Source organism: Gracilinanus agilis, chromosome 2 (genome assembly GCF_016433145.1).
Source record: "Gracilinanus agilis isolate LMUSP501 chromosome 2, AgileGrace, whole genome shotgun sequence".
In the NCBI taxonomy this organism is placed as follows: domain Eukaryota; kingdom Metazoa; phylum Chordata; class Mammalia; order Didelphimorphia; family Didelphidae; genus Gracilinanus; species Gracilinanus agilis.
In genome coordinates, this window is record NC_058131.1 from 433,900,375 (window position 1) to 433,911,059 (window position 10,685).

Here is a 10,685-nt window from a genome sequence, read left to right on the forward strand (position 1 = left end):
AAAGTTATTTGAAGGGAAATGTTGGGAGAGTTCAGTGGGTTACTGCTTGTTCTCCACCATCTTGCTCCTTTCTGTCTGATTTTTTTCTCAGAATATTTCACATGTCTCTTTATTATTGAATGTCCATCTTTTTTCTTATATGGTTAAGTTCAAATTTGCAGGGTAAGTTACCAGAGGCTGTCTCCTTGAGCTCCATTGTTCTTTGAAACACATTATTTTATTACCTCCCAAAATCTCTGGTGGACACCAAAGTTTTCCATTATTTTAATTTCCTTTGTTTTGTTTTTGAAGGTCTTTCTCCTGATTGCTTACGAAACTTGCTTCTGAATTGAATTGTTAAATTTAATCACTATTGTAATGAAAGGATGAAACAGAGGCTTTTGCTCTGGCAAGAGTCAACTGTAAACAGCCCTGGCAGTTAAGTCTTAGAATCTTCACAAAAGTTCAGTTGGAGTCTGAGGCTTGAAGAGAGCTGATGTTCCAAATGAGGCTTTGCCCTGGCCTGTGCTTTTGTCTCTGGGTAATTTGAACCTAGCTGATTTCTCTGGACCTTTCCCTGACCTCTCCATATTATACCCCCGTTATCTTTCCTGAATTTCCCTTCAGGCTCTGGGAGGAAGGGTGGTTTTGATTTTTGTTTTAGACATTGTGGGCTTTAGTTTTCTGTAGGCAAGTAGGACATCTTTAAATCAAGTTATCCCTTATTTTATTGATCTAGTAAATACTTTACTTTAAGACAGCCAAATCTTCCTGACTGGGAGAGCAAGGCTCTCTCTCAGTCTAACCCTCCTGTAACCCTTCCCCCACCTTTAGCTTTCTCCCTAGCAGCTATTACAAAACCCTAAACCCCTCCCTCCTTCTGATTAATCTTGATATTAATAAATCCCCTTTGTTACCTACTCAAACCCTCTGGTGAATCATTGTGTCGAAGATTGAGGCAAGGGCTGAAGGGGGAAGGAGTTATTTCTTTTATTTCTTGAGGTTACTGAGGGCATCCATCTTGGCAGGTAGTCTTACCCAACACTTCCTCCTGTCATCAGTTTCACTGACAGGGAGGAGCCCTTCCACTCCTCCCTCAAGGAACTTTAGAAACTAACAAGAGAAGCTCTCAAGGCAGATTTAAACATTTCTGACTGGCCCAACTCCTTTGTGTCTATAGAGATACCTTTCCTCACCTTGAAGGATCCTGCCTATATCTCCCCCAGTATCCTCTGTCTCTAGTCTCAGTGTCAAACCTGTTTTAAGCTGCCTTTCCTGAATACCCCTCCTATTCCTTCACCATCCAATATACCATCTCATTCTTTCCTTCCCTACATTCAGCCATCCCCTTTCATTCCTCCTCCTAATACCTACCTCACCTTTATTCTTCCCTTTTAACCTAAAGATTAAGATTTACCTCATTTCTCTATAACACTATGTGTCTTGAAGTTTGTAGTCTTGGGTTATATTCTGGAAGAAATCTAAGAACCTTTTCAATTGGAATTTTATCTATGTTAAGAAATTTTGAGCAATTTTCTATTATTTCCTGCATTTTAGTGTTACGGTTGGTTTTTTTTGTTTGTTTTTTTTTGTTTGTTTGTTTTTTGTCTTATCATGTTCTAGTATTATGTTACCTGGATATAGCCTGCCTTTTAAATCAGTTTTTTTTTTTAAACCCTTACCTTCCACCTTAGAATGAATACTATGTACTGGTTCCAAGGCAGAAGGGTGGTAAGGGCTAGGCAAGGGAGTTAAGCAACTTGCCCAGGGTCACACAGCTAGGAGGCGCCTGTGGCCAGATTTAAACCTAGGACCTGTTGTCTCTAGGCCTGGCTCTCAATCCACTGAGCTACTCAGCTGCCCCCTCCTGTATCTTTTTTAAATTAAAAAATATATTTTAAAACCCTTACCTTCCATCTTAAAATAAGTATTGGCTCCAAAGCAGAAGAGTGGTAAGGACTAGGCCATGGGAGTTAAAATTACTTGCCCAGGGTCACACAGCTAGGTAACTGAGACCAGATGTGAACACAGGACCTCCTAGGTCTAACTGTCAATCCACTGAGTCACCTAGCTACCCTGTCTCCTTTATCTTTCAAGCCATTCAGGTATAATGTGTTGTAGTTCCATGTTCTCATATTCCAAAATATCCTTAGTCTCATCACTTGTTTCCTTTTATTTTTCGGTATTTTTTTTTTAGATACCCACACTCATTTAGGCCATATTTCTTTCTGTCTTTAATGTTTTCCCTGCTGATTGTTCTGCTTATGAACAGTCTTTGAGTTTTCTTCTTCTTGTGATTTCTCCCCCTTCCTCTCCCCCTTATTTTCTTCTATTGCTCACTTTCTGATACTCTCCCATTTGGTGGTTTCCCTGGAACTGAATCTCAATGCATCTCAGATTCCTCCCACCCCAGGCAATTCATGATGCACCCTAGATCTCTACTACAAGTGACATTTGGTGTGACAGAACTGATTCCAGATAGATGCTGAGTTCTTACCCATCATTCCCAGATTTTCCCTCCCTGACACCCCCACCCTCCACCCCACTCCCACCCCACTACACCTGTTCCAGTGACCTATTCTAAGGCATAGTGATGGTACTACAAGGTTGATTTCTATACTTTGAGTCTCTTACCTTTGAGGGAAGAATGGAGTGTGGTCAGATGTTGAGTTCTATTTTAAGACCAGAAACATATCCTGCCCCTTTCTCTGTTTCAGGCTCTTTTGCTCAGATTTTTTTTGTAGCACAGATTACTGTTCTCCCAGCAAGCTTCTGACTTTGAAGTGCTATCATACTGCTGGTGCTGGCTTACTATTAGAACCTCATAAAACTTCTGCCCTGGGTGTGCCACTACTGCACTTGTTGGTTCCCACTACCTGAGCAAACTATAGCCAGAACTGGGTTCTCTGGAGAGTGGGAGTGGGGGGGGGCAGGGTGGGGCAGGTACCGGGTATAGGTTGGGTTTTGTTGTGAACTTGTGTATCAGATTCTTGGGTTGACTAAGTGCAACTTTAATGCTAGCATGATGTTGTGAGGAGTGAAATTTTGGGGAGGCTTGTATCCTCAGAAATCACTCTAATGAGCGGACAGGAAACTTGATAAGATGCTGGCAGAGAAAAGGGGCTTTATTTAGAGAAAACAGCCAGCAGGAGTGGGGTAAAGAGAGAGGGAAGGAGAAGGAAGAGGGATTCTGCCCACTCTTAAGAGCAAAAATGTCCTCTCTTCTAGGTACAATCCAAGACTTTTTTTTTTAAACCCTTAACTTCTGTGTATTGGCTCATAGGTGGAAGAAGGGTGGGCAATGGGGGTCAAGTGATTTGCCCAGGGTCACACAGCTGGGAAGTGGCTGAGGCCGGATTTGAACCTAGGACCTCCTAGCCTGGCTCTCAATCCACTGAGCTACCCAGCTGCCCCTCCCCCCCAGACTTTTTTAATAATCCCAACACAAGATTCTCTTCCTCCCCTCTGTTCCATCCCACAGAAAGGGGGGGGGCACATGATTATATACCCCTAAAGATCCCTATGATCAAGAAAAACTTGTGACCATCAGGGGATTCCCAGTCTAGGACAAAAAAAGATACTTTTGAAACTCACTGTACTTCAGTTTATTTTATAGTTTGGCTTTCTTCCTAGGGTACAGATAAACTCTTCTCAAGGCTTTTGAAAATAGGGCAAAAAAATTTTATGGGGTGGCAGTTTTAGTCCAAGGAATAGTAATACTAAGAGGCCTTGAAAATTGGGGTTACAAGCCAAATACTACTCTGAGAATTACACACTGAATATCATTCCACACAATAGGATGTGGGTAAGAGGTGCTGAATAAACTCCATGTAGAAGTTTGTTCATGAGCTTGTTTTTGTTTTTAACCTTCTTATGGATTCTGATTGTAAAAAATCATGGAAATTTCTAAAGTTGCTTTATTTTTGTTGCATACTTTCTGTTTGGGAAAAAAAGTGTAGTACCAGATAGATTTACAAATATAAAGAACAATTAACTCTAATACTTCAAAAGCTATTTGGAAAAAAATAGGAAATTCCTATTTTTGAATTGCTATTTAAAAAATATGAAGTTCCTTTTATGCATTTAAAATGATTACAACCTCTTAGCTATTTCAGATGTCTCTTGACTTGTGACAAGGATCAGTGACTTTGCCTAAAAGTATCTTTTTGGATGGGGCCCTCATCATTGGTGATTTACATTAATAAACACACTCTGAATTTCATGTGTCTGGCAACATCTATCACAGGGACCAAAATTTTAAGATCTGAGCATCAATCCTCCCTAAGGTAAAAGTGAAACCTAAGAATTCTGGCCTTCATTTTCTACTACCTTGGTATGGAACTACTCCAAGGAATTATTGCTTTGGAGTCTTTTCTTTCTGTTCATTTGTTTGCCTGCACTAAGTTATTACTACGGTGTCATTCAACCCCAATTGCCTAGCCCTTGCCACTCTTCTGTCTTGGAACTGATACTTGATATGGATTTTAAATTAGAAGGTAAAGGTTTTAACAAAAGACTTAGTTATTTCAGGAAGTTAATGCTTATATAATTGAAATAGCTTCCTGGTCAACTAAGGCATAAAAATCTCAGTATATAAGGAGTCAGATCCTCAGACTTGAGAGCTTCCTGTTACTGTGCAAGCCAGCATCTCCTCTTCTTGTTCAGGCACACCTTTCTCTGTGGGTGAGGGGAGCTGCATTCACTGAAATCCTAGTCAAATGTTCTTTTCATGCCATTACATAAACTTCTTTTGTCATATACTATGTGATCTATGTGTTAAATTGTTTCAATCTTGAATGACTGAGTAAATGACTTGACTGAATGAAAAAACACTTATTAAACACTTACTAATTGTAAAACACTCTATTAAGCACTGAGGATATGCAACATAGTTCCATCTCTCCATAGTCTATCCCCATAGTCAAATGGGGGAGACAACACATACAGGTTGTCAGATGAACCATAAAACAATGCTAAGGTGTCTTTGGTGGTAAGGACTTTTTTTTTTTCTAGTTCTTCAGTAGCCACGGCTGCAGAAAGAGGCAAAGGCAAGAGCATCCACAGAAGCAGTTACTGGGTTGCTTCCCAGGATGATTGTGGGGGTTGCATTGGAAACACAACTGTGTGACAAGTGTTGCAATTTTGGGAACCCTTGGACTTCTCTATTTGATGCCAGTTGGTCAACAGCTGATACTGATAAGGACAACTATTTGCAATCTTCCAGCACTAATATTCCTGAGTTCTTGGGTTTAGTGTTCTGGCCTATCACTACTGAAGTCTAAGGGAAATTGCAGCCAGTAGCTAGGTGTTTCAGCTAGATTGGCCAGGTCTGCCTCCCAATACCCAACCTTTTGCCCTGCCTGGAGGGAGGGTTTCCTGCTTCTTTGTTATGGTTGAACCCTGTGCCTTAAAGGGCAGGTATTTGTACTTTTTACCATAACAGTTACCAGGAGGAGTAAAATGTACTTTTCTGTGGGGTGATGTCAAGAAGTCAATCTAGTCAATTGTTGACCCTAAACTATGTGGGCTTTCTGTTTTGAGAATGGCTGATCTCTTCTTTAAAGAAATTATTCCCCTTACCTGGTTGTGTGTAGTTGTTTTCTTCCTCCTGAACCTTCTCCTAATTACATTTTAAACTTGAAAACAGAGTCTTTACCCTGTCTTTCCTTAGTGCCCTAACACTGCTCCTTGCACACAATTATTTACTGTTGTTGAATTAAGTTCACTTCCTTTTACATTTCTCAGAAGCAACTGAGGCCATTCGATGTTATGTGAAATTTGTTCAGATGTCAAGTATGATAAGGTGGATGAGGAGGAACTTTCCCCACATCCAACAAATGGTTTTCTATACTATTTGTAGCTGAGAGTAGAGTCAAAAATAATGGAAAGGAGAAACAGGAGGGATGTACCAAAGTGTTATGGAAAGAGAATAACAGAAAATCTGGGTTCAACAACCTCCATACTTCTTACTGGTGTGACTGGGGCTAAATCACTTCTTTCTGGAACTGATTATTCATGTGTAAAATGAGGGTATTAGATGGAATGAAGGCTCCTGGTCAGTTCTAAATCCTATGAAATGAAAATTGCCACGGAGAGCCAAAAAGAACCAGTTATTTGTGTGCTTCCTATTCATTACTCATACCACTTCGAAAACATTCGTCTCCCTGGACTCTGGAGTTTGTTTATTCCTGAAGGACACATACTAAATCGGCAGAATTTCTCGGAGATGAGAGAAAAAGGCGGAGTTCCTTCCAGAAGATGATGAGCTTAGGTTTGAGGCCTGTGGTCTGACGCAGTTCCAGGCTGGGTGGGAGAACATGGCGTTACTCTAGTCCTGGGGTTCCTGGTAGTTTTCAACCTCAACCCCACCTGGGACTTTTTTTTCTTCCTTCCCTCCTTTCCCCACCCAGCTCCGGGTCATCAGCTCTGGTTCCGCCGGTACTCCGCTCTCGGCTCGGCCCGTGCGTCAGGGGGCGGGGGCACTACCGCTGCCACGTCTGGGCAACGGCGGCGCAGCTGGAGGCGCGGGCGAAGCGCGAGGAGGGGGAGCCGGAACCGGAGCCGGAGCCGGAGTCGGAGGGGAAGTCAGAACCGGATGCGGATTTGGCGCCGCGAAACTGGGTGAGCTGCGGTGCTGGGCCGGTGTGTGAACGCGGTTTTGCTGGAAATGGCGAGACCGAGTTGCTTAGGACTGTGTCGCTGTCTGCTCTTGGCGCGGCCCGGCGCCTAGGCGAGGGTAGGCGTAGAAGGGGTGCTGGGTGAGCGCGGAGAGGTGGCTTTAGGACCGTGGTGCCGCTTCTTGCTCTTCCCGCTGCCACGGGGCATTATGGAACAACCCCCAGGGGCCGGGCGCGGACCTGTCTATGAGAGCTGAGCGGAGACTACCGGCCTCTTCGGAGTTTCTGTTGGACGTTAACGATAAACCATGCTGGTGCCCCCTAGCCGAGAGCTCCCAAAGACTCGTAGGCGGTGGGGAGATCTTCGCTGCTTTGTTGGGGTTGCACCCTGTGCCCTGTGGGCGGCTATTTGTACTCTATTTCTGCACTTACCGGGAGGAGAGTTAAAGTGTATTCTGGAGTGACGCCAGAAAACCTATCTAGTCAATCATTGACTCTGAACTGTGGACGCAGGCTTTCTTTTTCAGATTGGGGTCAATTCTGAACCAAGTTGCATTTGGCTGGTGAGGGGAGGGGGAAGACCCGGAGTAAGATACTCTTTATTAATTTTCCCTGGGTTGTTGAAACCATCCTGGAAAGAATTTTGGAAATCCACCAGTCAGTGCCCCCTTCCTCTGCCTCCCCCTCCCCCCCATCCCCTGTTGGGAAGGACCAGCATTTTCTAAGACTTTTAAAAAAGCAAGTTTTACTGTAGTGGATGGGAGATACTATCTCAAATAAAGGAATATCTTTATCCGTTATTTAGTCATATTCCAAGGTACCAGGTCCAGATGAATGAAGTTTATTGCTTTAAATGAAAGTATTATAATTTTAGAGATAGGAGGTATATTGGAAATATTCTAATCTGAGGCAGCTAGGTAGCACAGAGCACCAGGCCTGGAGTCGGGAGGACCTGGGTTCAAATGTAGCCTCAGACACTTGCTACTGGTGAGACCCCGAGCAAGTAATTTAACCTTAGTTTCCCAGCCCAGACTGCTCTTCTTCACTTTGCCTAAGGAAAAAGGGGTTTAAAAAGAAAAGAAATATTAGAATCCAATTCCTGCCTTTTACTGATAGGGAAACCGACTTGAAAGCTTTAGTGATTTAAACCATTTATATAACTAGTGGCACTGTTGGAAACAGAACTCTGGTATTTTAATCTTTCTCGATATCAATTTACTTTATAGATTGAACATCTACCTAAACTAGAACAGATTTTTGTGATCGAACAGAAACATAGACAACTTTCCTGGTGAGGTGTTATCTGAGATAGATAATATATGTATTGGAAGAAAAACTACTTGACTTTTTAGAGACTTCATTTACTTTTAGATTTTTGTACTTAGAAAGTTAACTTGGGGTGGTTGATGGGCTTGGCTTTCCTCACATTTGTGAAATCAAGTCCTTTATATATTCTAGGTGGACACGTGTAAACCCTGCCACTAACTAGCTGTGTAACATTGGACCTTTCTAATGTGTTGTGGTAAAACTGAAAAACAAACATCTTGTATACTACCTAGAACAGTGAGGTATGAATGCCAAAAGTAGATAGGAGTGTGTTGAAGGGCGTATCTTATTGGTATGGGTTTGAATTAGTCAGCTCTACTAAATTGTCCTCTGGGAGTTATAGTTACTCATACACACTGGGCTTCAAGTCAGGATTTTATTTATAATTCTGCACCTAATTTGCCATGTGCTTTTAGGCCCGCCTAAGCCTCAACTTCCTGTTTGTAAAAGGAATGGATTAGGACTAGATGATCTATAAGGTACCTTCTCATAATTATCATTCACCAAAGCTATATAATATTTAAGTAGCTTAGATAATAGGTTTAGAGCTAGAGGGGACCTCAGAGAACACCTGCTCCACCTCCCTTCTTTTACCTGTGAGGAAATGGGTCCAGAAGAGTAGCTTGCCCAAGGTTACAAAGCTAGGAAGCTAACAGCTAGAATTTGACCTAGAGTTTCTTTACTTCAAATCTAGCACACTTTCCACTTTATTCCCTCATTGGGAAGATGAAGGTGTTTAACTACAGAATATATTTTCGAGGTGAATGAAATTTTTTGCTTTAAATCAGTGATTCCCAAAGTGGGCACCACTTCCCCCTGGTGGATGCTGCAGTGATCCAGGCAGGCGGTGATGGCCACAGGTGCATTTCTGAGTTCAATAAATAGTTTCATAATTTCAAAGTTCAATGTTTCTAATTTACACCTTTCTTTACAATATTTTACAAAAAAGGTAGAAACATTAATACATATATCTTTCCTATTAATTGCTATTAAAATTTTTTAAATTAATTTCCAGGGGGCGCTATGTAATATTTTTTTCTGGAAAGGGGGCTGGTAGGTCAAAAAAGTTTGGGAACCACTGCTTTAAATGCTCAAAGTTTTTATTTTAAACATCTTTCCCATGAAAATCTTTATAATTGTTTTTATTATCTATTCATGTAATTTAAAACCCTTGGGAGAATTCAACATTCTATTATATTGAAATACAGTGAAGCACTGAAAATCCTCTTAGTTGTGTTGGGTTTTTAGCCCCCTTTACTACATAGCCTTAATATTCTTATGTACTTTTAGTATGAGGAAGGATGGCATAGTGACCAGAAAACTGGCCTAAGAGTCAGGAGGGTAGGGTTCAAATTCTGCCTAACAAATCTTGGTTGTATGACCTCTGAGCAAGTCATTTTTACTTTTTAGTACTCCATATGATTAAAAAAAATACAACTTTTAAACTATTCTCACAAGGTTGGGTTGTTTTTTTTTTTATGGTTTAAAATGTTTTTCAATTACACTTAAAAACAATTTTTAATATTTGTTTTAAAATTTTTGAGGCCCCCCCCATTGAAGAGACAAGCATTTTGAAATGGGCTATACATCTGCAGTTGTGCAAAACATTTCCAGTAGTCATATTGTGAAAGAAAACACAGACCAAAAGAAAAAAAAAACCCACAAAAAAATTAAGTAAGCAATAGTATGCTTTATTTTTTGTTCCATTCTTTAAAAATTTTATTTTTGAATATTTTTCCATGTTTACATGATTCATTTTCTTCCCTCCCCTTTTCTCTTCCCCCTCCCAGAGCCAACAAACAATTCCACTGGGTTGCAATAGTATGCTTTAATCCAATTTCAGACTCCATCAGTTCTTTGTCTACACACCACTCCAAGTTAAGCTCTCTCTATACAAAAATCTAAAAGTAAAGAAAGAGCATCCTTCAGAATTGTCTTGGATCTTTGTATTGCTGAGAGTAGCAAAGTCATTTATATATTCATTATATAATAATATTGCTATTGTTGCAAGTATTCTCTTGGTTCTGTTCACTTTACTCTGAATCAGTTCATGTAAGTCTTTCCAGGTTTTTCTCAGAGCATCCTGCTTGTCATTTCTGAAAGTACAATGGCATTCAATCACAATCATATGCCACAACTTGTTCAACATTCCTCAATTGATGGGCATCTCCTCAATTTCCAATTCTTTACTACCACAAAAAGTTACTATAAATATTTTTGTATATGTACATGCTTTTTCCTTTTTTTTTTTTTTTTCATCTCTTTGGGATACAGATCTAGAAGTGGTATTATTGGGTCAGAGTGTATGTAGTTTTATAGCCTTTTAGTCATAGTTCCAACTTGTTCTTTAGAATGGTTGGATCAGTTCACAATTCCTGACAGTGCATTAATATCTCAATTTTCCTATATCCCCCCTAATTTTGGTCTCTACCAATGATATCACAGGTCTGTCAAAAAAAAAAAGCCACTAAGAAACAAACAAAAAACCCAAGCCTATTAGCCATTCCTGGAGGAATCGTAGATCCATTTGAGTATTACTATTACTATACCATGATATGAATAGAAAGCTAGCTTGTCACTAGTTAACCCCTTTACCACTTACCTACCCCTTACCACTCCTTCTGCCTTGGAACCAATACATAGTATCGATTCTTAGGTGGAAGATAAAGGTTTTAAAGAAAGAGGGGGGGGGGGGGAGGGAGGAAGAGGAAGGAAGAAGAAAAGAAAAGAAAAGAAAAGAAAAGAAAAGAAAAGAAAAGGGAG

General features: G+C 40.7%; 1 protein-coding gene across 3 annotated transcripts in view; it reads left to right on the plus strand.

Annotated features, from left to right (window-relative positions):
* The first annotated feature begins 6,320 nt into the window (after positions 1-6,320).
* The window catches only part of GNPNAT1 (glucosamine-phosphate N-acetyltransferase 1), a 30,993-nt gene continuing 26,628 nt past the window's right edge, over positions 6,321-10,685 (plus strand). For 2 of the 3 annotated variants that reach the window (XM_044664712.1, XM_044664714.1), the window contains exon 1: positions 6,321-6,600. The gene's annotated coding sequence lies outside the window, so the exon portion shown is untranslated. Of the gene's footprint in view, positions 6,601-6,620; positions 6,716-10,685 lie in introns of those variants that run through there. The other variant, XM_044664713.1, reaches the window with a different exon arrangement.